Consider the following 27,328-nt stretch of genomic DNA (forward strand, 5'->3'; position numbering starts at 1 on the left):
ATAGAGAGAAACCATTTCCAACGCTAGTTCACAAAACCAAATTAGACCCTTCCACAGAGTACACGAGATAAAAAAGAAACACTTGCAGTTGCATCTGTTTATGACATAGCTCAAGGAATGCCCATTTATTAAGCTGAATCAAACCTCACTGCTACTTTTAACCCAAAACTATTTCTAGTTCAAGAGCCAAAAGACCCAAGCAAACACTCTTTTTATATTATTCTCAACATGAAATCTGACCCCCTTCCTACTACATCACAGCTTCTGTGAAACAAGCTGAGAGGCCCCTTTGGCCAACTTTTTTTTTTTTTTTTTTTTTTTTTTTGAGACTAACCTTCAACCAATTCCAAAACTGAAGACAAACCTCAAACAAATTTAACCCCTGAACTCCATCCCTTCAGCTGTACAGTATAATCTAAGCTTCACCGCAGCAATGTTTTACACAGACACTTGAAGATTTCTTAATCACTGAAGTGAAAGCCTCAGCCCTCACAAATCGTCGCCACAGAGATTACTCTTGGCATCAACAGAAGGTGCTGGGACTGCAATTCACTCCAGAACCCTTCATTCACCACCATCATGCTCAGCATTAAAAAGTCACCGTCTCAAAAGAAAAAGAATGTCACCTTCTCCACAAGGACACCTGCCTCTTCAACACCTACAGTGAACGAAGAGAGCCCAGCCTGAAAGGCTAAAAGATCCTCCAGCTTAAAGTTTTCCTCCCCACCAAACTGCAGCCACAGCGGCACGGACTCTCCTTGTCACACATACAGGCTTTATTGTCAAACCCTCCGTCTCCCTCTAACATCGTCAAGCGAGGCAGTGTCTAGTCTATGGGAGTGACTGTTTTAAAAACAAAAAACAAAAAACAACACAGCTGGGTAGTAAGAGCAGGGACCCTGGTGTCCGGTTTCTCCATTTCTCTTCCAAGCGACTAGGGAATGGCGAGTTCTGTCGCTGACCATTAACCCATCCCACTTCTCAGTCTTCCAGCCAACATGTTTGCTCCCCTTTCTAAATCCTTTCAGAAGAATCCGACGAAGGGGACCAAACCCTAAACATAACAGGAAAATCTCACTTATCCATCCCGTTTCTGCCTCCGAAATGCCTCGTCTGGAGAAGGGTAAAGCAAGTGCGCGGGGGTAAACAGAAGCGCCGTCGGAGGCTGCGCTTACAAGAAGACTCGCCACGGTCATCCCCATTTCGCAGTCCCGGCAAGCGAGACTCAGAGAGGTTACCGGGCTTGCCAAGGTCACCGCGCTCGCCGGGGCCGAGGGGCGCCCGCGCCGACTTCCGGCTCCCCCTCTCGGCGGCGGGGAGCGCCCGCGGGCTCGGGGCGCCTCTCCCCACGCCGGGCCGGCGGCCGCGAGCCTCGCGCACCCTCCGCGGATGCTCGCCCCGTCCGCTCTTAACTAGGGCAACTGGGAAACGGGGCAGGGAAGTCGCTGCTGCAGCAGTTTCCATCCGCGGCGCAGCCCCCAGCTGGTGCCCGTGACAGCTGCGACCTCCGCCCCCTCCAGCCGCGCGAGGCCGAGGGAGAAGTCGGGGAAAGTGGGAGGGGGAACGGAGCGGAGAGAAAGGAGAGCGGCGGGCGGAGGGGCACCAGCTGCTCCCGCCCCCTAGGGCCTCGGCGGCCGCGCGGCTCGTGACAGCTGCACCCACCGGGAGGCTCGGCGCCCGCCGCCTGCCACTCACCTGCCGCCGCCGCCTCTGGGCCGCGCTGACGGGCGCCGCGCTCGCCCGCGACCGTGGCGGCGCCGCCGCGGCCTCCGCCGCTGCTCGGGCTGGGAGCCCGCCGCCGCCGCGGCTCTCCGGCCCCCTCCTCCGGAGCAGGAGTCCCCCCGCAGGGGGATGCAGAACGGACCGGGCGCAGGCTGCACTCGAGGGAGCAGCAGGGAACAGGGCAGTCGAGGCGCTCGAGGCCGCGGTTCAGCCGTCTGAGGGGAAGGCTCAGAGAATCGCCTCAGATTCCCGCTCGCCTGGCCTGAAAAACAGGCATTTCAGCCGCTCTCCGCGGCCGCCATGTTCTCCTCCTCCTCCTCCTCGGCTACCGCCGCCGCCGCCGCCGCCGCCGCTGCCGCCACCGCCCCCCGCTCGCGGCCCCGCCCCCTCCGCGCCCCGCCCCGCCCCGCCCCGCCGGGTCCCGGCCGCCCCGCCCACTTCCCGCCGTCCTGCCCTCTGCGCTGCCCCTGCGCCCTCCGGCCGGCCGGGTCGCCGCGATCCGGTGCCCGCGAACTCCGACGGCGCTCCGGGGGCAGCCAGTTCCCCGCCCGCCGGGCAGCGAAACGAGGAGTCGCTCCGCGCCCTCTGCCGGCCGCAGGCCCGAGGGAGGGCTGCCGCGGTCCCGCCCCGGCCCCCGTCCTAACGAAGTGTGGGAAAGGAGGCCCTAACTCTTCCCCTCCCCTCGGGGCGTTCCTATGACTGCTGCCGGGAAGCCGCCTCGAACCCCTGGGTGCTTTCAGCTAGGCCGCCCGGCCTGCAGCCTCCCGCTGGCTTGATCTGTCCGGGAAGGTGTGGAGCGGCGAGGGGCGCAGTAGACCCGGGTGGAGTGGGTTCTGGCCTGTCCCTCCGCTAATTTCTTGTATTACTTTGAGCGAGACACATCCGCAGCCCTTTTTTTATTCTGTAAAATTGGGAGTTGGTTGCCTAGATGATTTCACAGGCTATTAGATAAGGGAAAAGAAAGATCATCTGCCCCCTTCGTTTTACAGATGAAAAGATCTGACTGACGCGTCTGGCTCTGCAGTTCCATGAATTACCCAAAATGTTTGTCATTGACAGAGCTTTCCCCTCAAGGGGGCCCACACCTTTCTTCTTTTCTACTCGGTTTTTAAATTTTATAATGGCAGTGCTACTTCCAAAAGTGGAGTGTTCCTTGTCATTAGAGGACTCAAACAGCGGTTGAACAGGCTTTCCGAGCCTTATCTGGAAAGCATCCCTCATTCCAAAGGCTGGCAATATAATACCTATCTCTCTCCCCGGGTTGTCCGAAGGATGAATGGGTCGCTGGCTGCGGAGGTGCTTTGTAAAGCAGACAGCTGTCCTTTCCTGCATTCTTATTCCCAGGTAGCTGTCTGCACCTACCTCAATCCTGTCCTACTGTTGTTGTCTCTCAGTGTTTTCTACTCGAGAGCAACCTGTAGAAATCTTTAAACCCTTCACAGTCCTCCTAACTGAAACCTGACCTTGCCTTGAAAACACCAACCTCCCTGGCACCTCTCTGATTCAGTGAGCAACTTCTTCCAGAGGCATGTACTCCATCCTGCCATCATTCACTGCCATACCCTAGATCAGGGGTCCCCAAACCCCGGGCTGTGGACCGGTACCGGTCGAGGCCTGTTAGGAACTGGGCTGCACAGCAGGAGGTGAGAAGCGGGCAAGCGAGCGAAGCTTCATCTGCCGCTCCCCATCGCCCACATTACCCCCTGAACCATCCCCCGCACCGTCTGTGGAAAAATTGTCTTCCACGAAACTGGTCCCTGGTGCCAAAAAGGTTCGGGACTGCTCATCATCCTATTCTGGACTGCTCATAAACCAACCTTTAGTCCACACCCCACATTCATCATATATTCGTTTATTCAGGGACTTCCCCGGTGGCGCAGTGGTTAGGAATCTGCCTGCCAATGCAGGGGACGTGGGTTCGTGCCCTGGTCCAGGAAGATCCCACATGCTGTGGAGCAACCAAGCCTGTGCACCACAACTACTGAGCCTCTGCTCTAGGGCCCGCGAGCCACAGCTACTGAAGCCCGCACGCCTAGAGCCCGTGCTCTGCAACGAGAGAAGCCACCACAATGAGAAGACTGCGCACCACAACGAAGAGTAGCCCCAGCTCACCACAACTAGAGAAAGCCTGTGCGGAACAATGAGGACTCAATGCAGCCAAAAATAAAAACAAACAAACAAACCTCTTTACATATTCATTAATTTGATTCTTATTACTGGAGCCCTAGGTGCATTTCATTAGCTCTTGCCCTCAACTAGTTTAGCAGGACATCTAGCCACCTACAGAGTCCCCATCCCCAATAATCACTGAAAATACCCAGAGCTATGTATCTCTCAATCGCCAGGTTAATCCCCTTCTGTAGAACATACCTCCCAGTCTAGTCCAGTCCAGACTGTATGAAGAGGCCTACAAACATAACCATGTGTGCAGGTAACGCTGTCTCCTGTCGGGGCTACACGCTGGTCACTGCTGATTGCCAGGTCCAGTAGATACTTCAAACCCCCACCCCATTAGATGGCCTTCCTACAGCGCTTCATACTGTGAAGTCCTCCTTTTTGAAACTCTCCTCCCCTCCCCTGTCTTCTACATCATTCTCTTCTCTCTTTGCCTGTTTTCTGAACTTCCCTTCCCTAGCACTTTTCTTTGCTGTTCCTTTTCCACAGAACCATGTAACATTGGTATCCTCAAGGTTTAATTTTTTTTCCCATCTCTCTTCTCACTTAGATTGACTTGGTTTTGTTTCCACGGCTTCAACTGTTAATAACACCTGCATCTCCCTCTCCCAGCCCCCACCCCTACCCCACTCTGCAGCCCAGTGTCTTAATTAACTTTTAAACATCCTCAGGACAGGCAGTGCTGAGATTTTGTTGGATGATGAGTGGAACTTAAGGTATTATTTATCTTGCCATCCATGGACACTAAAGAAAGGACTTTTCTAGGGTGAGACTCCTTCATAAGTAAGGTCCTTTGACTTTCTTCTCTTTCCTCTACATTTATAATCACTTATAAACAGTTATAACCCACTTTTTTCTTCTTTTTTTATTGTGTTAAAATACAGATAAAATTTACCACCTTAACCATTATTAAATATGCAGTTCAGTGGATTAAATACATTCATACTGTTGGGCAGCCATCAGCACCATCCATCCCCATAACTCTTCTCATCTTGTAAAACTGAAAATCTTTACCTATTGAACACTAACTCCCCATTCTTCCCCTCCCTGGCAAGCACCATTCTATTTTGTCTCTATGATTTTGATTACTCTTAAGTACCTCAAATAAGTGAATCACACAGTATTTGTCTTTTTGTGACTGGCTTATTTCACTTAGCATAATGTCCTCAAAGTTCATCCATGTTGTAGCATATTGCAGAATTTCCTTTTTTAAAGCTGAATAACATTCCATCATATGTATGTACCACATTTCGCTTATCCACTCATCTGTCAATGGACACTTGGGTTGCTTCTACATTTTAGCTATTGTGAATAGTGCTGCTATGAACATATGTGTACAGAGATCTCTTTGAGACCCTGCTTTCAATTCTTTGGGGTATATACCCAGAAGTGGAATTGCTGGGTCATATGGTAATTCTATGTTTAACTTTTTGAGGAACCTCCATACTATTTTCCACAGCAGCTATACCATGTTACATTCCCACAACAATGCACAAGGGCTCCAATTTCACCACATCCTTGCCAACTCTAGTTGTTTTCTGTTTTTTTATAGTAGCCATCCTAATGAGTATAAGGTGGTATTCCCTGGTAGCTTTGATTTGCATTTCCCTAATGACTAGTGATGTTGAGCATCTTTTCACGTGCTCATAACGCACATTTCTCTTTCCCAGTTGGTCTCTTGTCATTTCAACACCTCTCTGGCTCCATCTAAGTTTCCTAAACAGGCCCACTTCCTTAACTCCAACCAACCCCCTACCCCCAGAGCCATTAATACAGGGGCAAAAGATTTGTCAGTTAGATTTGCTTCCTGAACCCCACACAGCCTCTTTGAAATCCATTTACTTTACCTATTTAAGCAAAAGTTCCTTTACTCCCAAAGTACAATGCCAGTCAACAAGTAGGACTGACCTCAATTAAATAAAACTGTTTTGAAGAGATTTTTTTAAATGAAAATGTAAGACAATATTTAACTTTTATAGCCCAGACAGGTCTGGTTTTAGTCAGGTCCTATTGACCTCATACTTTAATATTAATCCTTTGGTGGAACAGAAGCATGGTAGTTACATGATCAGGATCTATCATATACCTGTTGAATTTTCTCCAAAGCATAATAGACTCCTAGTTGTATAAAGCATCTGGCTAGTATACATGAACTCACTCCACTTGCTGAGACAAGAACTGATTTAACATTGACACTTTATTTCAAATAGTTTTTTTGTTTTGATTCATAAAATAACCAAACAATAAAGAAAAGTATAAAGAGGTAAAACAAACAAACTCTATTGAGCCAGAAAAAAAAAAGTGAGCACCAAAAAAAAAAAAAAGTGAGCACCTTTCCACATATTGACTATGTGTATTTGCACATATAAATACAGTATGGTATTCTATTTTACATAATAGACACACTATACATGCTCATAAATAATCTGGTGTCTTTTACTATACAATATATTTTCATCATTAAAGTGGCTGAATAGTCTTGCCTTGTATGTCTCTTTAGCCATTTAATTAACCGACCCTTACTGGGAAATGTTTACATTGTATTTATTTTCTTGTTTGTGTGTTTGTTTTCATAAATAATGCTGTGATTCTAATGCATGCCCCTGTCCAGGGTTTGAAAATTATTTTCTTACATTAAATTCATACAAGATTCATTACTGGCTCAAAGGGTACATGTTTAATTTTTTTTTTTTTACTATATATTTGCCAAATTGACATCCAGAAAAATTGTTCCAATCTATGGTCCTATCTACCTTGCATGAGCCTGCCACTTCCCCACAAAAAGGATTTTGTCAGTTTTCCTTTGAATAGACTTTTATTTCTACATTTGCTTGAATTATGGACATTAAGAAAGCTAGGTTTAGAGTTAGGCAGACTGGGGTTTGAAATGGCTCTGCCACTGACTAGCGGTGTGACCCTGAACAAATCCCTTTAACACCTCCAAGCCTCAGTGTCCTCATCTGTAAAATAGGATGCTAGCAAAGGGTTATTGCAAAGATTGAATGAAATAATGTATGCAAAGCACTCAGTAGCGTTTAGTTCACTACTTAGGATCGACCGTGAAAAAGTGAAAATTAGCTCAAACAAAGAAGGTAAAAATCTGACCGACCATTCATCAAGTTGGAAGTATAGGCACAGATAAAGCCAGCTGAATAGTTAACAGGATGCAGTGTCCCCTAAGGACATACTGCAGCTGTAAAATGTCATAATAGCCACCTTCTTCGAGTGACTTCTGCTCTCCTACTCACTGAGAAATCTTGTTCTCCACAATCATAAGTATCAGAAACTGTGGTGTTCATAATTGTATCAATAAGAATGATGTATCTGTCTCTTGCCTAGAGAATCTAAGTCCTTTTTGACAGAAATGCGGCCTTGATTTGAAACCCAGGCGTAGAGTTTTAGATAAAGGGGTTTCTGGACAAACATTCTGCATCTATCTTAACTTTATTGTTTCCAAAGCAATAGTATCCTGGGTCCACCTTGCAGTTCAGATGGATTTTGACCCCTTTATACACAGCCATGCTTTACTTTGAGCCTATATAAATGCTGTTTTATTTAAATTGCATATAAACTCTGTGAAAAGTTACCATCTCCTAGTGTGTGATATTAAGTACAATAGAAGTCGATATTACATAAACATAGGGTTTCATTTGGAGCATCTTAAAATTTTCTTTTTAACACTTTGAAAATATTATTTGTTAAATTAGCTGTTGTTAAACAAATTGAGTGGTTTTTGCCCCCAAATAATACTGATTTTTGAATTGTTTCTTGGAGTTTCTTTCAGTTTTGGTGGCAAAACTTTTTGCTCAGCAAGTTGATTTTTTAAAATTGAGGTATAATTGACATGTATCATTATATTAGTTTCAGGTGTACAACATAATAATTTGATATTTGTATACACTGCAAAATGATCACCACAATAAGTCTAGCTACCATCCATCACCATATAAAGTTACATATTTTTTTCTTCTAATGAGAACTTTTAAGATTTATTCTCTTAGCAACTTTCAAATATGCAATACAATATTATTGACTATATTCACCACACTGTACATTACATCCCCATGACTTATTTATACTATACCTGAAATTTTGTACCTCTTGACCCCCTTCACCCATTTTGCCCACCCTTGAACCCCCATCCCCTCTGGCAGCCACCAATTTATTCTCTGTACCTGTGAGTTTGATTTTGTTTTGTTTTTTTTGTTTTTTAGATTCCACATATAAGTGAAATCATACAGTATTTGTCTTTTTCTGTCTGACGTTTCACTTACCATGATACCCTCAAGTCTATCCATGTTGTAACAAATGGCAAGATTTTTTTAATGACTGAGTAGTATTTCATTGTGTATATATATATGCCACTTCCTCTTTACCCAGATATCCATCAATGGACACTTGGGTGGCTTTTTTTTTAATTAATTAATTTATTTATTTATTTATTTTTGGCCGCACCCCATGGCTTGCGGGATCTTAATTCCCTGATCAGGTATTGAACCCAGGGCCACAGCAGTGAAAGCACAGAGTCCTAACCACTGGACCACCAGGGAACTCCCTAGGTTGTTTCCATATCTTGGCTATTGCAAATAATGCTGCAAAGAACACAGGGGTGCTTATATCTTTTCAAATTACTGTTTTCATTTTCTTCAAGTAAGTACTCAGAAATGGAATTGCTGGATCATATGGTAGTTCTATTTTTAATTTTTTGAGGAACCCCCATACTGTTTCCATAGTAGCTGCACCAATTTACATTCCCACCAGCAGGACATGAGGGTTTCCTTTTCTCTACATCTTCTCCAACACTTATTTCTTGTCTTTTTGATGATAGCCATTCTAATAGGTGTGAGGTGATATCTCATTGTGGTTTTGATTTGCATTTCCCTGATGATTAGTGATGCTGAGCATCTTTTCATGTGCCTGTTGGACATCTCCATGTCTTCTTTGGAAAAGTATCTATTCAGATCCTCTAGCTTGTTTGTGTTTTTTGCTATTGAGTTGTCTGAGTTCTTTATATATTTTGGATATTCACCACTTATTGGATATATGATTTGCAAATATTTTCTCCCATTAAGCAGGTTGCCTTTTCATTTGTTGATGCTTTCTTGTGCTGTGCAGATCTTTATTTTGATGTAGTCCCATGTGTTTATGTTTGCCTTTGTTGCATTTGCTTTTGGAGTCAGATCCAAAAAATCAACACCAATACCAATGCCAAGGAGTTTACTGGCTATGTTTTCTTCTAGGAGTTTTAAGGTTTCAGGTCTTACATTCAAGTCTTTAATCCACTTTGAGTTAATTTTTACGTATGGTGTAAGTTAGTGATCCAGCTTCATTCTTTTACATGTTACTGTCCAGTTTTCCCAACACCATTTATTGAAGAGACTGTCCTTTCCCCATTGTATATTTTTGCCCACTTTGCCATAAGTGAACTGGCCATATATGCATGTGTTTATTTCTGGGCTCTCTATTCTTTTCCAATGATCTATGTGTCTGTTTTTATGCCAATACCATACTCTTTTGATTACTATAGCTTTGTAATATGGTTTGAAATCAGGAAGCATGGTGCTACCAGCTTTGTTCTTCTTTCTCAAGATTACTTTGCCTGTTGCAGGTCTTTTGTGGTTCTATACAAATTTTACAATCCTTTGTTCTGCTTTTGTGAAAAATGCCATAGGAATTTTGATAGAGATTGCATGAAATCTGTAGATTGCTTTGGGTAGGATGGACATTTTAACAGTATTAATTCTTCCAATCCATAAGAATGGAATATTTTTCTATTTATTTGTGTCTTTTTCAATATCTTTCATCAATGCCTCATAGTTTTCAGTGTACAGGTCTTTCACCTCCTTAACTTATCCCTAGGTATTTGATTCTTTCTGATGCAATTGTAAACGAGATTTTTTTCTTAATTTCTCTTTCTGATAGTTCATTGTTAGTGTACAGAAATGCAACCAATTTTTGTATATTGATTTTGTACCCTGCAAATTTACTGAATTTGTTTATTAGTTTTTGGTGGAGTCTTTAGGGTTTTTGGTGGAGTCTTTAGGGTTTTCTAGCTATGAAATCATGTCATCTGCAAATAGTGACAGTTTTACTTTTTACAATTGATTTTTTAAAGTCAAATAAATAACGAATTATGTCATAGTGTTCTATTATCAAATAACAGGATTTCTGATCTCTTTGCCAAGTCTTGTTGATTAGTTACTGTAACTTTATTCCTGTAAATTACACAGCAGTTAGTTTCTAAAATATTCTTAGGTCCTACGTCAGTTAATTCATTTGTCAGGGCTAACTACTTAGCAACACCGTCTTGCTTCATGCTTAGTAGTAAATTCCCCAGTGATATATGCAGCCCCAATGTGTCCAGACCCAATGGAAATGTAGGTGTGATCATGTTTAAAAAACAGTGTTCCTTTCCTGAATGACCACTTCATACCTTTTAGTCTCAACAACTGTCCTGTTTCTCTTAAGGTGGGCATTATCCATGCATACTAATTGTAACTAAAAAGATGAAGGTACCATAAAATATCTCTGGTTTTTACATCTGAATTTTGGGGATTATATTTTCTATGATGAACATTTTGGTTATTTATCATTTTTCACTACTAAAAGCACACTGCAATGGGTGCTTTCTTTGCACCGTTCTGGGATGACAATATCCCAGACAAGCATTAATGATGTAAAATACAGGTATGACTCCCTCACATATGTAGACTTCGGTCAGACTTGCTGTAACGCTGCTTCTTACTTTTGAAGTCTCAATGCCAATTTCAGTTGTATACGTAGGAGGACTGGATTGGTGGCGGCCTGTGTTGTGTGCTTCTAGAGATGCCAGATGTACTTTCACCCCCAAGCTTACCAGCGTGCCTGCAATTTTCAACAACAGAGATTCATTCCTTTGGGTTTGTAACTTGCTATTTCAGGATGATTCTTTCAACAAATTGTTTCTCCCTGATTATTATTATTGTAGAAAATCAAGAGCATACAGAGAAGTTGATAAATGAAGATAGAAATTACCTGTAGTTCACGACTCAGACTCCACTACTGTTAATATTTTGGTATTTCCTTCTTTTACTTTCATATACATAAAATTGAAAAGATGATCTTCCTTTTAGAAACTCTTTTGTCACGCATTAAAGTAGCTTTGGGCTTCCCTGGTGCCACAGTTCTTAAGAATCCGCCTGCCAATACAGGGGACACGAGTTCGAGCCCTGGTCTGGGAAGATCCCACCTGCTGCAGAGCAACTAAGCCCGTGAGCCACAACTACTGAGCCTGCATTCTAGAGTCCGTGAGTCACAGCTACTGAACCTGCATGCCACAACTACTGAAGCCCGCTCGCCTACAGCCCATGCTCTGCAACAAGAGAAGCCACTGCAGTGAGAAGCCCGTGCACCGCAACGAAGGGTAGCTCCCGCTTGCCACATCTAGAGAAAGCCCGTGTGCAGCAACGAAGACCCAACACAGCCAAAAATAAATAAATAAATTTTAAAAATAATAATAAAGTAGCTTTATAGTAAAAGAAATCTGATGATATAAATTCCAAGCACTTCTCTAAACTTACTTCTGGTTCCTTCATTCATTCAATAAACATTAACTAAGTGCCTACTACGAACAAAGTGTTGAGCTAGACACACAGATTAGTGATATACAACACACTATCAGTGAATAAAAATTCACATATTCTTACAAATCAGTAGTCAGACATGTAATCAGTGCATAAACTATTTTAGGTGCTAGTTTCCTTTTTCAGCATTATTTCTTATAGATGCCTCAAACTTCTTGGGTTTTAAGGGTTGTATAGTATTCAATTGTATTGATTTCACCATTCCCTATTATTCCAAATTTGGGGTCTTTCCTCCTCTCTCTCACTTTTGGAGTCCTTCCTTGGACCTAAGTCCTCAAAAGAGGTTGTTAAATCAAAGGGCATAATTGTTATTTGTTTGAGCACTCCTTTTTTAGAATTCAAATACAGGAGGAAGAGCAAATTATATGTGCCTTAGACTGCTCATGATTTCAGTGAAGCAGATGATTTTCTTCCCATTTTGGGGAGGTAAGGGCACTGGAATAGATAAGTATTGGGGAGGGAAGTCAGAGGCTACCGAAGATGAACTTCACCCTCTTTGTGATTCAGCCAGCCTTTCTGAGAGCAACAGGAATGGTTGCTAGGAGTCAGCCTTTTCCACCATCATTAGGTCTTTAGGTTATAGATTCCACAGACTGCAAGTTCAATGAGGGCAGGGCCCTCCACATCCAGGATAAAACCAACACCCCTTGTTTTTCATTCAGTTTGGCTTTCAGAAGGAAAACCTACACTGCTGCTCTTTAAACACTGGTACAACCAATAGCTATTGATACACCAATTCATTCTCTCGTATCTCTGCGGACCAATGATGACTGTGAATTTTCCCATGAAGATGGGGCCTACCGGCTGCTGGTGCTGGGGACCAGGACCTCTGCCAAGGCAGCTGATACATGGGTGAGAGCTCATGGTGGTACCGATTAGTGCCCTGAAGAAGACTCCCCAGTCAGGCCTACTGAGGGGATTCTTGCTGCAGAGGCCCCATAACTCATGTGGGGCTGGCCATCCCCTGGCCAAACCTTTCCTGCACTCCCACTCACCACTGAGCTGCAGACCACAGCAGATTCAAGTAGGCAGCTGTGGAATCTTCTGGGTGGCAACCTAGTGACAAAGTCCCACTCTTTCAGCTTGATGGGGTGGCCAAATTTCTCTCTTCCTCCCGTCTTTCAGGGCTGCCCAAACTCTGCCACTTGTGCAGAGGAAAGGGTTAAGAAAGCAGAGAAGGGGATATTGCTAGCTATACTTCCTCAGTCCTGAAGGCAAGCTGGCAGCCCCTAAGTTTTTAAAGACAAGAATCATAAGTAGAGATTTCATGCAGAGATTCGTTCATGCAATCATTCAGTAAATATTTATTAAGAGCCCACTATGTGTCGAGCATTATTCTAAGTATTGAGGATGCTGGGGAAGCAGTGTCTGTCCTCAAAAGCTTACATTGTGGGAGAAGCAGATAACAAATGAATAAACAAGTAAATAAACGAGGAGAGGTTTCATATAAGAAGAATATAAAAGTGCAAGCATCAGTGCTAAAATAATCCAATGTATTAAACACCCTGGATTTCTCTCAGAATTTCCCTCCAGTACCAAGCTGAATAAGATCTAAGAATATTCTTCAGTTCAATTTAACGAACTGAGTGCTACTTACTACACTGTCTGAGAAGCTATAAAGACTGAAAAGAGAGGCTTCCTGCCCTCAAGGCATCACCTTCTAATAGGGAAGTTTCATGTGTTCCCCTAACCCCGATAGTTGGTGCTTATACTGTATATCTTCTTTTGGGGAAGGGAAGTGTACATATCACCCTTCATGGAGCTAGCATGTGTCAAACATGATATGCTTCAGACTCAGCAATCCTAGGTCCACAAGCTCAGAGCCTGCACAGAGCTTCTTGTTCCAAGAGTGTCTATAGCTGTGATTCCAGGAAAGAGCTTGTTTTGCCCCTCTGCTCGTCCCCATTGCCCAGCCTCATCACTGCCCTCCAGCCTCTCTTTGCCCCCCCCACAACTACCCCTTCTCCAAGAGCTGTCAGAGTTTGCTATCTCCTCACTTTCCTGTTGTCCCTGGGGTCAGGAGACACTGGGAGCACTCTTTCCCTTGACTCTTCCCTCATCTGATTTTCGACACCCCCAAACTCCTAAGACAGGAAGAGATCTTGGCACCACTTACTCATATTACAGCTAAGACATCTGAGGCCTGGAGAACCTAAGTGACTTGTCCAAACCGCTAGTTAGTTGCTTCCGGCAGGAGGCATTCTTGCTGGGATGAGTCTGAGGGAAGGCTTTCTGGGACAAGTTTCACAGATGTAAAGGATCTTGCTTGCCTGCTGCTTGCTGTGAGCATGAAAAGGAAGAAGAACACTCAGATGACCAAAAAGAGGCCACACGGAGAGCAATAAAATCACCTGGTCACCCAGAGAGGTGGGCGCGGACGCAGGATTACAAGTGGTAAAGAAGTGAGTGCGCACTGGGAGCTCAAGACTAACTCACTTGTGAAGTCTGTTGATGGAAAGAGAAAATTGCAGTCGAGAACTTAAATGAGGGACTTCCTTGGCAGTCCTGTGGTTGGGACTCCGCTTTTCCACTGCAGGGGACACGGGTTTGATCCCTGGCTGGGGAGCTAGGATCCCGCAAGCCGTGCGGTGAACCAAAAAGAAAAAAAAATTTTTAATGAACGCAAGAGGATTATCATTTCAGTAGAAGGCAGATATGACACGTTGGTGGGCAGAGGGGAAGATCATTTATTAGAAGAGATTGAAGTGGCAAAAAAGAAAAATAACTGACCAAGAAACGTTTAACAGAAGTGAACAGGGATGAGATTAAAGCCATAAGTGGAGACATGACTTCTTGATTTATCCTGCCATTAAACTATCCATTTGACTCTAAACTCCATGAAGGGACTTCCCTGGTGGCGCAGTGGATAAGACTCCATGCTCCCAATGCAGGGAGCCCAGGTTCCATCCCTGGTCAGGGAACTAGATCCCACATGCATGCCGCAACTAAGAGTTCGCATGTTGCAACTAAGAGTTTGCATGCTGCAGCTAAGGAGATGGCGAGCCGCAACTAAAGAGCCCACCTGCCACAACTAAGACCTGGCACAACCAAATAAATAAATAAATATTTTAAAAGTAAATGAATAAAATAAACTCCATGAAGACAAGGACCATATCAGGTTTTGTTCACCATCGTGTCCAGTACCTAACACAGAGTAGGAACTCTATATTTGTTGGAGGAATAAACAAATGAATGAATAATAAAGGAACCTCCCAATGCTGCACCTGTGTACTCAGTAGCAAAAGTTTAGATTCAAATAAAAAAAGAAAAAAAAAAAAAAGAGGCAGGAAGGAGGTTGAAATATAACACAGATGCCTGCTTTGGCCTCTTTGGGCAATGTACTGGATGACATCCAGGAAAGCAAGACAAATTGTCAGTAGTCACTGCCGTATAGAGAAACTGACAGTTCTGGTGACTTCAGTGCTGATGTTAATTGGAACTGTACACTACAGCATAAAGTTATTTATCATCCTGAGCTCTGAATGCCAAGTGAAATTTATCATGTAAATCTTTGTATGACACTGAATAGAAGATTAGCTGGTGCCCCTGACAGAAATTTTACCAAAAAAGATAGAAAACTTACACATGCCCAGGGGTGATATTGAAAGTATTTAACAACTGATATGACACAGAAGCCAACAGACCAGCCCTTGGCAACCCATGGAGCTGCACCTGTGCACCCTGACAATCAGGACTACATGTGACTGTTGCTTATATTGATGATGCTCAGAGAACAGTAGTGATTTTTTTTTTTTTTTTTTTTGCAGTACGTGGGCCTCTCACTGTTATGGCCTCTCCCGTCGTGGAGCACAGGCTCCGGACGCGCAGGCTCAGCGGCCACGGCTCACAGGCCCAGCCGCTCCGCGGCATGTGGGATCCTCCTGGAACGGGGCACGAACCCGTGTCCCCTGCATCGGCAGGTGGACTCCCAACCACTGCGCCACCAGGGAAGCCCAGTAGTGCTGTTTTTAAAAGCCTATTCTACTGGGTAGAAGGGAGAGTGTTGCATGCTCTTAGAGCAACAGTTTCCCCACAAGTTCTTAGCCTGAGTCTTCTCTATCCAGTAGAGAAAAACTTGACTGTTTCTTCAACTTTGTCCTCCAGACTTCAGCAAACCCTGATCCCTGCACAAGGCCTGCCCTTAGCTAATCCATCTGCCAGTTACGTTCACTAGCCTGCAGTTACCCCCCACATCTGCCACCCACCCTAATCATGCACCTAACAGACCAAGATCTTGACAGGAATGAACCACAGAAAAGACTCCAAGAAAATTTTACAACATAGAGGACCAATGGTTGAAAACTAAATTTCAAGAAGTTGCACATTGATGATCGTACAAGAGATAAGACTATAATCCCCTGAGTTTCCCGTAGGTCATGTACAGACTCCACCTCTAGTTTTAAAAGATGGAAAACCAAATACAGAGATGATACACTCTATTCATTGCTTAAGGAATTAAGTTCTTCTTTGTGTCTTAACATTGTATTTTTGTGCTGTAAAACCAAAGGAAGCATACCTGGTGGACTGCCTTTGGAAATCCAAGATTGCATTAGTCGACAACTCACAGGCAATTGCCACAACTGTTTAGCCTCCTATGGAAGGTGTAACTTATTCCACAGCATTATAATTAACCAATCGTTCAACAGGGCTATGGTCTGTTCAACAGGGTTATGGCCACCCCCAAGTCATATGTTGAAATCCTAAACCCCAGTATCTCAGAATGTAACTGTATTTGGAGAAAGAGCCTTCAAAGGGATGATTAAGTTAAAATGAGGCTGTAAGTGTGGGTCCTAATCCAATCTGATTGATGTCCTTGTAAGAAGATGAAATTTGGACACACAAAGAGACACCAGGGATGTGCATGCACAGAGTTGAAAGACCATGTGAGGACACAATGAGAAGGTGGGCATCTACAAACCAAGGAAAGAGGCCTCAGAAGAAATCAAACCTGCCAATGCCTTGATCTTGGACTTCCAGCCTCCAGAACTGTGAGAAAATAAATTTCTGTTGTTTGAGCCACCCAGTCTGTGGTATTTTGTTATGGCAGGCCCTAGAAGACTAAGATAAACAGGTACTTATTGCAGGCCTAATGCACATGGGCTACAGTGACCAAAGAGTCAGTCCTTAGTAAATAAATGCTAAATATGAAATGAATGCCCTCTGCAAAATGACTGCGTTTGTCTTTAGACCAAGAATATCTCCTAGAATAAAGTAATAAGTTAATATCATGGTTTATATATCAAATTCCTATGAGTTTGGTCAATGTGTATCACTTCTTTGCAGCATAATAATTCCTGAATGAACTAATAGAACTGAGTTTCTAAACCTTGCAGGTTCCAATGCTGTATCAATTCTTTGGTTGAAACTTATGAAAATAAACTCTTGCTACTGAGGCAAAAATTGATTGGGAGGATATAGGGCAGGTCAGAGAATAAAAAGATCTTTTGGATTTGTTGTCAGGAGGCCAGAACCAAAGCAGCTTCAAGGATCTGGGAATCAGGAACTGTGAACTCTCTTCCTATGACAACATATGAACATAGCTTTACCCCCTTCTGTGCCTGTATTTCTCAACTCAAAGTTCAGCTTCCTGGGATAAAAAATGTTACTGGCCAAGCAAAGATCAAACATCAACCTCTATGTTGGGGGTAGATGAGAGATTGTTGTAACTGACAACACATCAAAACCACATATTGAACATATTGGACAGTAGCAGCCCCCAAGGAAGTAATTCTAGGCAGAAAAAAATAACTGATGTCCACTCTGGATACTTCCACTTCAATATTCACCCTCAAAAGGGTGTGGACAGGTGATTGAATAATTTGCTACTTAAGTGCCCTTTCACCCCTGAGAAGTCTACACATCTGAATTAACATTTGTCATTCCAGAGACCAAATCCTACTGATAATGACAAGTTTGTGTACTGTGAAGCTTATCTATCCAGAAGGCTCTCGTTTCCTAGAATTTTCAACCCTTTTTTTTTTTTGCTGTACGCGGGCCTCTCACTGTTGTGGCCTCTCCCGTTGTGGAGCACAGGCTCCGGACGCGCAGGTTCAGCGGCCATGGCTCACGGGCCTAGCCGCGCCGCAGCATGTGGGATCCTCCCAGAACGGGGCACAAACCCGTGTCCCCTGCATCGGCAGGTGGACTCTCAACCACTGCGCCACCAGGGAAGCCCTAGAATTTTCAATATATTTTCAGTATGTCTACATGATCTGGTAGATTTAAAAGTTTTTCAGTATAGTATAACATACAGACAGGAAAGTGCACAAATCATAATTGCTCAGCTCATAGAATTTTCACGAACAACTAGAACCCAGACTGTGAAATAGAATATAACCAGCATCCCAGAAAGTCTCATTCAAGCCTTCTTCCACCCAACAAAAGTAACCACCAAACTAAGTTCTATCATCTCCATCGGTGAGTTTTGCCTGGTTTTGAGCTTTATATAAATTGAATCATATATTATGTGCTTTTTTGTGTGGTTTTCTTTCATGCAATGTTACATTTTATGAGATTTATGCATCATGTTACAAATAGTAATGGTTTGTTCATTCTCCTTGCTGTACCGTATTTTATGAGTACATCACTGTTTGTCCATTCTACTGTTTATGGACTTTTGTTTTCAGTTTTTAACTGTTACAACTAGGACTGCTATGAACATTCTTATACACGTCTTTTGTGAGTACTCTACTCATTTCTATTGGGTATATATCAAGGAGTGGGAACTGCTAGTTCACAGAGTACGTATAAGTTTGTCTTTAATAAGTAGTTCAAACAGTTACCCACAGTGGTTGTACAGATTTACATTTCCAACAGCCGTGTGTAGAAGTTCCAGTTGCTCCACATCCTTGGCATCACATGGATTGTTTGCCTTTTTTTTTTTTTTTTTTTTTTTGCATTACGCGGGCCTGACTCCCAACCACTGCGCCACCAGGGAAGCCCTGTTTGCCTTCTTAATTTTAACCATTCTAGTAGATGTGTAGGGCCTCCGTCTGGTGTTCATTTATACATCCCTGATGACTAATGAAGTTGATCTTTTCACGGGGTTTGTAGGTCATTTGGAATCCTCTTTAGTGAGGTGCCTGTTGAAATCTTTAGCTCCTTTTAAAAAATTCTGTTGTCTTTCTCTTACTTATCCATTGGGGTTCTTTATATATTCTGTACACAATTCCTCTTTTGGATACATGGATTACAAGTATCTTCCATTCTGTGCTTTTTTTTTACTCTCTGGTTTTTTTTTATATAAATGTGTTTATTTTTGGCTGCGTTGGGTCTTCCTTGCTGCACACGGGCTTTCTCTAGTTGCAGCTAGCGGGGCCAGTCTTCGTTGCGGCACGAGGGCTTCTCATCGTGGTGGCTTCTCTTGTTGTGGAGCACGGGCTCTAGGCACGCGGACTGCAGTAGTTGCGGCTCTCGGGCTCAGTAGTTGTGGCTCACAGGCTTCGTAGCTCCGCGGCATGTGGGATCTTCCTGGACCAGGGCTCAAACCCGTGTCCCTTGCATTGGCAGGCAGATTCTTAACCACTGAGCCACCAGGGGAGTCACTTTTTTTTTTTTTACTCTCTTAATCATGTCATTTGATAAACATAAGTTCTTAATTTTAATGCTTTCCAATTTATTGACTTTTATGGATAGCACTTTTAGCATACTGTTTGAAAAATCTTTGACAGAGAAATTGTAGTAGTTGCAAAAAAAATAGTGTAGGTTCATAGAAAACTAAGAAAACTTTAAACAAAAAACATGGTTTTTATTAACTCCAGGGCAAAAATTGTACTAGAAACAAAACATAACCACAGTATTCCATTGGGTTCAACTGTGAAGATTTATTTATACAATCATCATGATATTATCACTGACTACTGATTTCTCCAGAAATCTCTGAAGGAGCCCAATAAGTAGCAAACCTCTTCCCAACCTGAGTTCTGAATAAATTGAGAAGTAAAACAAGAGTGGCAGAGGGAGGTTAAGATATCGCCTTTATTATATTTGAGAGAGACCAGGTTGGAGAGTGTAGCATCAAGTCTTTTTGCACAGCAGGATGGGTAAAACAGAACCAGATTTAGAGAGAATGGCCCCCTCAGTTGTGAGCAACACAGGACCAACGCAGGCTTTCTTGAGTGAGTCCCTGGTGTCACCCTTTCAGCCAACAGGAGCCCCTTCTGGCCAGCAGATGATTGTTTTCCATCCAACACCACGAGACTTTTCAAAGTCGTCTTTAGAAAGTAGTTTAGTTTAAAAAGGAGGAATGTTTACCTTCATTCTTTTGGTAAAAAGAAAACCATTGTAAACAGTGCTCATGTAGAAGTATGTTTTAATTAAGATCTAGAGAGTGCTGTAAAAAATAAACTCCTAAATGTATAGTATCGCAAACACAATATAAATTGATGTCTTGTTCATGTAACAGAACAAATCATATGTTCCTCATCAGCGGAAGGAGCTCGGCCATCTTCCACATGTGGCTTCCAAGGTGGCGCTAGTCAACTCAGTGGAGACAAACATGTGAGAGAGGTTTTTATGGGCCAGGCCTGGAAGTGTCACTCATCATTTCCACTCACATTCAGCAGGCTGAAAATCTAACTGCAGAGGAAGCTGGGAGATGTAGTCTAGCTATGAGTCCAGGAAGAAGAAGAGACCATGAATTTTGGTGAACAGTTAGCAATCTCTGCCACTGCGTATGAGGTTCATTTGGGCAGAATGTTTCACATTGCCCCCTGTGCCTGACACATTGTAGGCACTCCAAAAACGTTTGTGGAATAAAATAATAAAATAATAAAGGAAAGAGCATGGGCTTTGAAATCTAGAAGACCCAAATTCTAACCCAAGCTCTGCCACTTTCTAATTGTATTAATTTAGACAAGCTACTTAAATTTCTTGAGCCTCAGTTTCTCATCCATACAATGGAGATGAAAATATGCTTGTGATCTGCTTCTCACGCCAGGTGTGGGAATGGACAGTGACTAAAAATATGCCAACCAGGGCTTCCCTGGTGGCGCAGTGGTTGAGAGTCCGCCTGCCGATGCAGGGGACACGGGTTCGTGCCCCGGTCCGGGAAGCTCCCACATGCCGTGGAGCGGCTGGGCCCGTGAGCCATGGCCGCTGAGCCTGCGCTTCCGGAGCCTGTGTTCCGCAACGGGAGAGGCCACAGCAGTGAGAGGCCCGCGTACCGCAAAAAACAAAACAAAACAAAAAACAAAACAAAATATGCCAACCAAAGCAGTATTTGTGAAATAGGCTTCTTTGATTTCCTCTTAAATAGCTCTGGGAGCGGGGAAGGAGGCAGGTAACATGGAGACAGTGATTGTCTCACAAGTATTCTTTAAACACTATTGTCATCCAAGCAGCCCATGAAGTCTGCCATTTCCCTGTTTTCTGGCTCTGGCACCTGGGGTGAAGTCTGATGCCCAGTGGTCAAGGCTGAGGCTGAGGTGCCCAGGGTCTTCATGCTGCCAGGTCACGGTGTGCTTTCTGCTCCCACAGATCCTCCAGAGCCCTGTGGGCTGCACTCTGCCACACGAGCTGTCCAGCGAGGGTATCTCAGGTCATAATATCTTGCCTTAATATCTTTCAAGTGAATGGCTTTGTTTGTTTCTGCTTTTTGTACAATCTCACTAGGACTAAGACAGGAATTCCCAGAGCAGAGTCAGCAGGTAATGTTAGTGACCAGCAGCTTACAACACCCACAGTATCCTTCCCGCTTTCATCCAAATTTTGCCCGCTCTCCTTAGAATGAGTTATTTCTCAGGACCTCCTTGATTCCTCAAGCAAATAGGTCCCTTCCCATCAGCTTTTGGACCTTCCTAGACCTGTCAGAATTCTGAGTCCAGGTTAGGCAGCCAAGACAGAACTTCCCCCCCCCAACCTGCTCTTTACCTGTTTTGCAGGGTTGGCGTTGGCATGCAAAGAGATAAAGTGGATAAAATAGCAGACTTGGTGGTGGCATCAAGAAGATACACAATAGAATTTGGTTCCTTTTACTTTTCTTGGGATGCTTCTGGCATCACAGAAGTATGATCCATTTAATAGATCCATTATCTATCCCCTGAAGGGAGCCCCTGGCCACACGCACCCTTGAATTTTGGGACAGGTGGTTTAAGTGCTGCATTACTTTGGTATCTAGGACAAGGTCAGAAAATTCACAGTTAACAGACAGTCTTGGATATACAGCCTATTTTGAATTTTCCAAAATAGGAAGCTAAAGTAGGCCACAAGGCAGTGATATTATGAGATCAACATATTTACACATATACATATTACACATATGATTTTTCCAGTTATCCACAGATATTTACTCTTCAAATGGGGTGTGGGTGTGATGCTACTCTCCTAAGAGCTGTTGTACCTGAGACCCTCATTTCAATCCTGAGAGGAAAGCCAGAATTACACCTCAAAATGCACATGGAACAGAGGGAAGAAAACATGAAAGGGAAAAAATACGCAAAACAAACGTCATATTCCAAATGAATGTCTTCTGGATGAATTAGAGAAGAAAAGAAGCATGGAAAAGCATTCTTCTGTGGTGACTGAAGAATGAGCAGATGGGGGCTTCCAGGAGGTAGTTGTTTAACTGCTTTGATAATGGCAAGTGTGAGACACTGCAGAAGAGCAATCAGGGGAATGTTGTCATGGGTTAGATGTGGGACTGTGATAGAGGAAAAGGAACAGAAACCACCACGCGGTTATAAGCTGGAGGTGCCAGGTAGTGCCGAGAGCTTAGGCACAGAACTGAGAGTTGGAAGACCTGTCTGCCACTTTGAACAAGGCACTGATCCCCCTCTTGGCTCAGTTCCCTCATTTGTAAAGTGCATCTATCAACTTCATAGTGTTTTGGGGAGGCACAAATAAGATGATATGCGAGAAAATACAGTAGTACTGGACAGGTGGAAGGCAGCACAGTTCACCATCACCGTTCTTATCGTTGTCAGTAGAAAAGTTGAAAAGGAATATAGTTTGAGGCAGAATACAATAAATTCAATTTTAAATACGCTAAGATGTTGGCATGATATCCAAGTGGAGATAGCAGATAACAGCCAACGTAGGGGAATGAATTAAGGAGTTAATGAGCCCGGGCCTTGGTATACAGTCAGCTCTCCATATCTCTATATTATTGGTTTACACCCAGAAAAAAAAAAATCACAATATCAGATTGGATTCAAGAAAATATACACAATTATTTGATTGTGTATATCAAATAACGGCTCTGGGCCCTTGCTTTCTGGGGAAGGAAGGATGGAAGGTGTACAGGAGATGTGGGATCAGGAAATAGGAGAAAAGATTAGAAAGTCACTCTTATAAAAGGGCTAACTTAAAAAGTAGACTAAGCGGAAGGCCAGCAAGAGAGACCAGCTGCAGGAGATGATGATGGGGGAAGGGGAGGAGGTGATCAGGAGAGTATCACTGCTTGGGATTTCAAGAGGCAGAGTGGAATGTGACCCATCCTGTATGAGAGGGTGAGGCCTCAACTATGTAGGGAAAATGGGACTTTGCTCCCGTATGAGCCAGGTGAGCTAAGAACTGGACCTTCATTTAGAATGAGGGGTAAAAATTATCGGAGAGAACCAAAAAATCACAAGATAAAATTAATTAATTAATTAATGTGTTTATTGATAATCAATTTATTAATCAGGATCTTGATAGGTGTTAGATAAGTTTAAGTTTAAATAATGAAACCATGTACCTACAATATACCAACTTCATAGAGTATGTAATCTAGGAGTTCTACACTCTGCAGCAAACTGGTTTTATATTCTCACTTGTTGTCTATGCACACCGGAATAAAAGAAAGTAAAGTAACAGGGACCTTGGAGAGAAGACAAAAGAAGTCTGCAATCTCAAGGACATAGGCAACTTCTTTAAAAATGCCTTTTTGTAATAAACTTAAAAATCTTACCCCTCCCGAGATTCTGACAGTATCACCTGAAGGAAATGTTTTTCAAACTTTGGATCATAAAATCAATTTAGTTTGTCATGACCAACAGTTGGGAAAAAAGAAAAGAGTAAGCACTGTGTAAAATGTTTTTGTTTGTTTTAATTGCGCACACACACACACACACACACGTGTGTACTGAATTAAGACACAATGTATTTATTTTGTTGTGGTTCACAGCAACAACAAAAAGTTAGAAAAACATTCTCCTCTCCCTGATCTCCCTGTTGAGATTATTTTATTTCCTGCATTTGTCCATCTTTACTTTCTTCAGTTTGCATAATGAAAACAAAAGGGTTCTTATTTATTTTTCAAATATAAAAGTATATTCCAATGTTGAATGTATTTTTTTCAAACAAACCCCTCCCCTGCACCTGGAGATTCTTGTGTTTCCCCAAGGGTCAAGGGTGCCCTTGTTGTGAATCACTGGACAAAGGCACAGGGAAATCTTGTCTCTTGAGAAGTGTAGCAACATTAATCCCCAGCAAGGAAGACCTATAAACCTTCCGTTTGGAATGTTTGCTGAGTTTATTTCATCACACTGTTTCTGGAAAGAATGTAGAGGTCGGTGGGCCACCAAGAGCCTTATAAATTGACATTTAGGATCAATGAGTTCTCAGGCTGATTAAAGTTAACAGATGTCACTCTCAGTGTGCCTCTGTTCTAGAAGCGGTAGTATTTTAGCCAGAGTGATCTTTAAAATATTAACTACCTGGTCAGCATGGCTACTGGACAAGCTGAATGAATATTGAACATAAAGAGCCATTAGGTATTTTCCACCTGTAGGTCACCCTGAATTTAGCAATGATGGGAAAGTCTGATTAAATACCTGGTCCTTGCCCAAATGATATTTGTGAATTGCGAGAAGAAACCTCTGAGCAAGAGCTAGAATCAGCCAATGTCAAAAAATAACAGTGAGGTTTAAACTTTTTTTTAATTTTGAAGCTAGGAATAATGTGGGAAAGAGGAGTGAAATTTCACAGGAGTGAAATGATGAAAGGTCTTCATGAAAACCAGGACATTTGGAAGCAAGAAGAAGGAGGTAAAAGTAGGTTTAAAAAAAAAAAATGTATAAAAGTCTATGATGGAGGAATGAAGAGAAAAGCAGGAAGGCAGGCTCAGAATATCCAAGACAATGGAATAAAGAATTCTTACTCCATTAGCCCAAGGCTGGAAAAATAAGATAGAATAAGAAAAAGTAAGGAGAATAAATCCAGGATACTTTCCATGGAAAGAATATATATTAAAGGACAAAGCCAGGATATTGTCTGAGCGCTCTTCCTGCAAAAAAAAGCAAGTACCTAGGGAACCATATTTGCTTTAGGGAACTGGGATCCAGGACTAGGCTCAAAGCTGAGGCAAGACTGGCCCACAGGCTGTAACTCAGGGAGCCAAGGGAAAGATAGCATCCCTGGGCAAAGCTGGGATGCCAAACAGAGAGTCCCACCGAAGTGTCAGGCCAAAGGATCTGGGCAACGAGGCAGAAATAACCAGGTGCTGGGCAAAAGCACAGCAACTGAGATCCCAGCGCGAGGCAAGCAGTTTAAAACAACAGGTGGGAGGCAGAGCCTGGGGGTTTCCCAGGGCAGTGGCGTATCATCACAGAGGATTTTTATGGGGCTGTTTAGAGTGCTAAGCTGGTTTTACATAAAGGTAATGCGGCCAAGCCCTTAACCTCAGCAAGAAATAATAGCTACAACAACAACAAAAATACCAATAACTAGTTTTTATACCCATTTTAGGCCTTGTTTTGGATGGTGGTTCCACCACTCACTGGGGGCAGAATGGGTATATTTGACAAGTTACTTAACCTCCCCCAGCTTCAGTTTTCTCCTCTTTTAAGTATGGCATTAAGTATCTGTGTTGACAACTCCCAAATTCATTTCTCCAACCCAGACCTCTCCTTTGAGGTGCAGACCCCTGCGTCCAAACACAACTCAAACTTAACAAAAGCCAATGAAATTCTGTTGATTTGCTTCCAGGGTCAAGGACCCTGGTCCTTATCTAAAATTCTTCACCTCCATAAATGGCACCATCAGTTGATTCCTTTTTTTCCCTCAGTCTTAACATCCATCCCAATGACTTTATTTTGGAATAAAATCCAAAATTCTTTCCAAGGTCATGGTCATCTCCTTAGGTTCTTCTATCTTTGCCTTAAAATGAATCTGGCATGGCCATGAAAATGCACAAAACCCCTCTGGTCTCTGTCTCCTGAATCCCCCCCGAGCGATTCCTCCTCTCTGTTTCCAGCTGTTGCTTCTCACTGCTGCCTTTCCAGATTTTCCAAGCCCTCTTTGGTTATGGTCTTTCCAAATTTTCTCTAGACCTCCTGGTATTTACAATCTGTTTGGGATATGTTCTCTGACTCTGCCTGAGCCCTGCTACTCAGGAAAGGTTCTTTTATCTTCCCACCAGCCAGAAGTCCAAAGACCTTGAGTAAGATCCCTTCCAAATTTACTTAAGCCTCAATAAAATTTGGTTGTGCACAGAGCTGCATCAGGTGGATCTGAGTGGGCGAGCAGAGAAAACAAAGTACTTCAAGAGAGAATGTGTGTTAGAAATGTTCAAACCGAAAGGTATAGCTTTTTATGGAAAAATATCTCCCCTTTTGTGCTGTGGCATGTTGGAGGGACTCACAAGATCATCCTGAAGATGAGAAGCAGGCACACTCCTGGGCTGGGGTCTGTGAACTGCTTCTCCTTCCTTGTTACACTGCAGCTGCCTCGCCCTCCTCACTTTCCCATCCCGCTCACAGGAAAACCACAATATGCAACCAGTCAGTTGGGTTATCAACCAGTAGTTCAGTTCGTAAAAGGCAGAATGATAAAGGATTCAAACACAAGCGTTTCTGCCCTGATCCCTCTAATGTGTGATTTATATATCAAAACCTCAGAAGGGACTTCCCTGGTGGTCCAGAGGCTGGGACTCTGCGCTCCCGGTGTGGTGGGACCGTGTTCTATCCCTGGTCGGGGAACTAGATCCCACATGCTGCAACTAAAAAAAAAAAAAAAATCCCACATGCTGCAACTAAAGATCCCACGTGCCACAGCTAAACAGATCCTGTGCGCCACAATTAAGACCTGGTGCAGGCAAATAAATAAATACATTTTTTAAAAAGCCTCAGAAATATTCAGGCAACTGAGATTATTGTACGTAGTAAGGATGACTAGGGAGTGGGGACAGATACCTCACTGTTAGGGCAGGTTCAGAGTAATACAACTTCCCTCACCTGCTTGAAGAAGGTACAACATACAAATTTAGGAAATAGTCTTTTGTGAAGGATAATGGCTGGAACCTCATTTCACATGCAACTTCCAGGTAGAAATCTTCCCATGACTGCTCTTTTTCTAGGCACTCTAGGATAGCTAAATCCTGTCTGTTTGTTCATTTTAGTATCCCCACCAACAGTGCCTGGCACATAGTAAACACTCATGAAATACATGTGGTATAAATAGAACCACTATGGGTATTCCAATGCCCTAACTTTTCCCTGCTTTTTGTACCTTATATTTTTAAAAAATAACTATTTCAATCCTCAGAACATGATTGGTCCATTCAAAAGAACCCCAGGCAGCGTGGCAAGACAGGGACTCAGAGGTCTCAAATGATTATCAGAATATCAGAAAATGTACATAGTGTTTATCATTCTTCAGATTCACATTCCACTCCACGCCCATGCCTCTAAAGCAAGAATGCTGATGCAGGCATTGATTTTCCTATTATGTAGAGGAAACTGAGGCCCAGAGAGGATAAGAAACTCGCCCAGGTTCTCTCGGTTTTAGAGCGGCAAAGGCAGAACTCTTTTGGAATTTTGGAAAGAGCCCACGCTAACCAGAGCTCAGAGCAGGGCTCTGCCACTTAGAAGTAACCTGGGTAATGTGTGCAG

General features: G+C 43.3%; 1 protein-coding gene across 4 annotated transcripts in view; it reads right to left on the bottom strand.

The window, feature by feature from the left end:
- The window catches only part of NCOA1 (nuclear receptor coactivator 1), a 366,502-nt gene that overhangs the window by 259,792 nt on the left and 79,382 nt on the right, over positions 1-27,328 (bottom strand). The window contains exon 1 of one of the 4 annotated variants that reach the window (XM_027113705.1): positions 1,696-2,000. The exons of the other annotated variants lie outside the window; for them this stretch is intronic. The gene's annotated coding sequence lies outside the window, so the exon portion shown is untranslated. Of the gene's footprint in view, positions 1-1,695; positions 2,001-27,328 lie in introns of those variants that run through there. 4 annotated transcript variants of the gene reach the window in all.

This window comes from Aethalodelphis obliquidens, unplaced genomic scaffold, assembly GCF_003676395.1.
Source record: "Aethalodelphis obliquidens isolate GAN/ISIS:26980383/991018 unplaced genomic scaffold, ASM367639v1 scaffold12, whole genome shotgun sequence".
Classification (NCBI taxonomy): Eukaryota; Metazoa; Chordata; class Mammalia; order Artiodactyla; family Delphinidae; genus Aethalodelphis; species Aethalodelphis obliquidens.